This window comes from Durio zibethinus, unplaced genomic scaffold, assembly GCF_047325235.1.
Source record: "Durio zibethinus cultivar Kanyao isolate XHJ-2024 unplaced genomic scaffold, ASM4732523v1 HiC_scaffold_3, whole genome shotgun sequence".
Classification (NCBI taxonomy): Eukaryota; Viridiplantae; Streptophyta; class Magnoliopsida; order Malvales; family Malvaceae; genus Durio; species Durio zibethinus.
The window spans coordinates 516107-521106 of NW_028323044.1; positions in this window are offsets into that span (position 1 = coordinate 516107).

Below are 5000 nucleotides of genomic sequence, written 5' to 3' on the forward strand. Positions count from 1 at the left end.
CGGTTGCCTCGACCACCATCGGCACACGCTGGGCCCTGGTGCGGCAGCTTGCCTCGAGCACCATCGGCACACGCTCGGCCCTGGTGCGGTCGGTTGCCTCGAGCACCATCGGCACACGCTGGGCCCTGGTGCGGCACGTTGCCTCGACCACCATCGGCAGCCTCGACCACCATCGGCACACGCTCCGCCCTGGTGCGGCAGGTTGCCTCGACCACCATCGGCACACGCTGGGCCCTGGTGCGGGCGCTTGCCTCGACCACCATCGGCACACGCTCCGCCCTGGTGCGGCAGGTTGCCTCGACCACCATCGGCACACGCTGGGCCCTGGTGCGGGCGGTTGCCTCGACCACCATCGGCACACGCTGGGCCCTGGTGCGGGCGCTTGCCTCGACCACCATCGGCACACGCTGGGCCCTGGTGCGGGCGCTTGCCTCGACCACCATCGGCACACGCTGGGCCCTGGTGCGGCAGGTTGCCTCGAGCACCATCGGCACACGCTGGGCCCTGGTGCGGCAGGTTGCCTCGAGCACCATCGGCACACGCTGGGCCCTGGTGCGGGCGCTTGCCTCGAGCACCATCGGCACACGCTCGGCCCTGGTGCGGTCGGTTGCCTCGAGCACCATCGGCACACGCTGGGCCCTGGTGCGGCAGGTTGCCTCGACCACCATCGGCACACGCTGGGCCCTGGTGCGGGCGCTTGCCTCGACCACCATCGGCACACGCTCGGCCCTGGTGCGGTCGGTTGCCTCGAGCACCATCGGCACACGCTGGGCCCTGGTGCGGCAGGTTGCCTCGAGCACCATCGGCACACGCTGGGCCCTGGTGCGGGCGCTTGCCTCGACCACCATCGGCACACGCTGGGCCCTGGTGCGGGCGCTTGCCTCGAGCACCATCGGCAGACGCTGGGCCCTGGTGCGGCAGGTTGCCTCGAGCACCATCGGCAGACGCTGGGCCCTGGTGCGGCAGGTTGCCTCGAGCACCATCGGCACACGCTGGGCCCTGGTGCGGTCGGTTGCCTCGAGCACCATCGGCACACGCTGGGCGCTGGTGCGGGAACTTGCCTCGACCACCATCGGCACACGCTGGGCCCTGGTGCGGCAGGTTACCTCGATCACCATCGGCACACGCTGGGCCCTGGTGCGACAGGTTGCCTCGAGCACCATCGGCACACTATCGGCCCTGGTGCGGGCGGTTGCCTCGACCACCATCGGCACACGCTGGGCCCTGGTGCGGGCGGTTGCCTCGAGCACCATCGGCACACGCTGGGCCCTGGTGGGTTTAGGCACATCTTCAAATTTCTGCCGTGCCAATGCCATTTTTATGGCTTGTAAATTCATACAATGGTCCCCTAAGCCTTCACGTGAAGTTTCGTTGGAAGATGACTCGTTTTCTATTTTTCACGATTTTCGAAACTTTTTGCGGTTCGGGAATTTTTAAAATTTTTTTATAAGGATTTTTGGCCCCAAATTTTGTAGGCATGATCCTTCTATTTTTGTTGGCATGCACAAAAAAATTCAGCTAAAAACTCGAAGTAGAGAAGATTTTGTGACCGTTTGAAAAAAGTGTCCCCATTTCAGACACTTTAACGGCTACTGGTAGCAAACCTGTAAAATCTCAAATGCTCTTTAAGGGGGTGTGAATTCTCAGAGGTTTGATGAGGGATAGGGGGCCAACACAAGGCCAAGTACCAGCACCCATCGCACATCATGTGCGCACACCCCCCCGGCCCCCCTCCCAATCGCCGGAACCCCAATGCCGCCGGTCAGGTTCTCCGGCGGTACTCCGGCGATGCTCCGGCGATGCTCCGGCGATGCTGTCCCGAGTGAAAAAAATGCGGCACCAGCACATGCTGGAGCCAAGCATGGGCACCGTGGCTCAAAATCGAACTTCGGCCAAGGCCTCGACCATCAATGGCACATGATGACGCATGGTGATGGCACATGCATCGACCATCATCGGCATAGGCTGCCCTTCGGTACGGGCACTTGCCTCGACCGCCATCGGCACAAGCTGGGCCCTGGTGTGGGTTGTTGCCTCGATCACAATCGGCACATGCTGAGCCTTGGTGCGGGCGGTTGCCTCGAGCACCATCGGGAGACCCTGGGCCCTGGTGCGGCCGGTTGCCCCGATAACCATCGGCACACGCTGGGCCCTGGGGCGGGCGCTTGCCCCCAGCACCATCGGCACACGCTGGGCCCTGGTACGGGCGGTTGCCCCGAACACCATCGACACAAGCCGGCCCTTGGTGCGGGCTCCTGGCTCGACCACCATCGGCACACGCTGGGCCCTGGTGCGGGCGCTTGCCTCGACCACCATCGGCACACGCTGGGCCCTGGTGCGGGCGCTTGCCTCGACCACCATCGGCACACGCTGGGCCCTGGTGCGGCAGGTTGCCTCGAGCACCATCGGCACACGCTGGGCCCTGGTGCGGCAGGTTGCCTCGAGCACCATCGGCACACGCTGGGCCCTGGTGCGGGCGCTTGCCTCGAGCACCATCGGCACACGCTCGGCCCTGGTGCGGTCGGTTGCCTCGAGCACCATCGGCACACGCTGGGCCCTGGTGCGGCAGGTTGCCTCGACCACCATCGGCACACGCTGGGCCCTGGTGCGGGCGCTTGCCTCGACCACCATCGGCACACGCTCGGCCCTGGTGCGGTCGGTTGCCTCGAGCACCATCGGCACACGCTGGGCCCTGGTGCGGCAGGTTGCCTCGAGCACCATCGGCACACGCTGGGCCCTGGTGCGGGCGCTTGCCTCGACCACCATCGGCACACGCTGGGCCCTGGTGCGGGCGCTTGCCTCGAGCACCATCGGCAGACGCTGGGCCCTGGTGCGGCAGGTTGCCTCGAGCACCATCGGCAGACGCTGGGCCCTGGTGCGGCAGGTTGCCTCGAGCACCATCGGCACACGCTGGGCCCTGGTGCGGTCGGTTGCCTCGAGCACCATCGGCACACGCTGGGCGCTGGTGCGGGAACTTGCCTCGACCACCATCGGCACACGCTGGGCCCTGGTGCGGCAGGTTACCTCGATCACCATCGGCACACGCTGGGCCCTGGTGCGACAGGTTGCCTCGAGCACCATCGGCACACTATCGGCCCTGGTGCGGGCGGTTGCCTCGACCACCATCGGCACACGCTGGGCCTTGGTGCGGGCGGTTGCCTCGAGCACCATCGGCACACGCTGGGCCCTGGTGGGTTTAGGCACATCTTCAAATTTCTGCCGTGCCAATGCCATTTTTATGGCTTGTAAATTCATACAATGGTCCCCTAAGCCTTCACGTGAAGTTTCGTTGGAAGATGACTCGTTTTCTATTTTTCACGATTTTCGAAACTTTTTGCGGTTCGGGAATTTTTAAAATTTTTTTATAAGGATTTTTGGCCCCAAATTTTGTAGGCATGATCCTTCTATTTTTGTTGGCATGCACAAAAAAATTCAGCTAAAAACTCGAAGTAGAGAAGATTTTGTGACCGTTTGAAAAAAGTGTCCCCATTTCAGACACTTTAACGGCTACTGGTAGCAAACCTGTAAAATCTCAAATGCTCTTTAAGGGGGTGTGAATTCTCAGAGGTTTGATGAGGGATAGGGGGCCAACACAAGGCCAAGTACCAGCACCCATCGCACATCATGTGCGCACACCCCCCCGGCCCCCCTCCCAATCGCCGGAACCCCAATGCCGCCGGTCAGGTTCTCCGGCGGTACTCCGGCGATGCTCCGGCGATGCTCCGGCGATGCTGTCCCGAGTGAAAAAAATGCGGCACCAGCACATGCTGGAGCCAAGCATGGGCACCGTGGCTCAAAATCGAACTTCGGCCAAGGCCTCGACCATCAATGGCACATGATGACGCATGGTGATGGCACATGCATCGACCATCATCGGCATAGGCTGCCCTTCGGTACGGGCACTTGCCTCGACCGCCATCGGCACAAGCTGGGCCCTGGTGTGGGTTGTTGCCTCGATCACAATCGGCACATGCTGAGCCTTGGTGCGGGCGGTTGCCTCGAGCACCATCGGGAGACCCTGGGCCCTGGTGCGGCCGGTTGCCCCGATAACCATCGGCACACGCTGGGCCCTGGGGCGGGCGCTTGCCCCCAGCACCATCGGCACACGCTGGGCCCTGGTACGGGCGGTTGCCCCGAACACCATCGACACAAGCCGGCCCTTGGTGCGGGCTCCTGGCTCGACCACCATCGGCACACGCTGGGCCCTGGTGCGGGCGGTTGCCTCGAACACCATCGGCACACGCCGGCCCTTGGTGCGGCCGGTTGCCTCGACCACCATCGGCACACGCTCGGCCTTGGTGAGGGCGCTTGCCTCGACCACCATCGGCACACGCTGCGCCCTGGTGCGGGCGCTTGCCTCGACCACCATCGGCACACGCTCGGCCTTGGTGCGGGCGCTTGCCTCGACCACCATCGGCACACGCTGGGCCCTGGTGAGGGCGCTTGCCTCGACCACCATCGGCACACGCTGGGCCCTGGTGCGGGCGGTTGCCTCGACCACCATCGGCACACGCTGGGCCCTGGTGCGGGCGGTTGCCTCGACCACCATCGGCACACGCTGGGCCCTGGTGCTGGCGGTTGCCTCGACCACCATCGGCACACGCTGGGCCCTGGTGCGGGCGGTTGCCTCGAACACCATCGGCACAAGCCGGCCCTTGGTGCGGGCGGTTGCCTCGAGCACCATCGGCACACGCTGGGCCCTGGTGCGGGCGGTTGCCTCGACCACCATCGGCACACGCTGGGCCCTGGTGCGGACGGTTGCCTCGAGCACCATGGGCACACGCTGGCCCTTGGTGCGGGCTCTTGCCTCGACCACCATCAGCAGAAGATTGCCCCTACGTCGAACACCATCGATACATGCCGGGCCTTGGTGTGGGCACATGCCTCGAGCTGGTGCGGGCGGTTGCCTCGACCACCATCGGCTCACGTTGGCCCTTGTTGCGGGCACATGCCTCGACCACCATCGGCACCTGCGCACCCTCGGTGTGGGATTTGCTTGT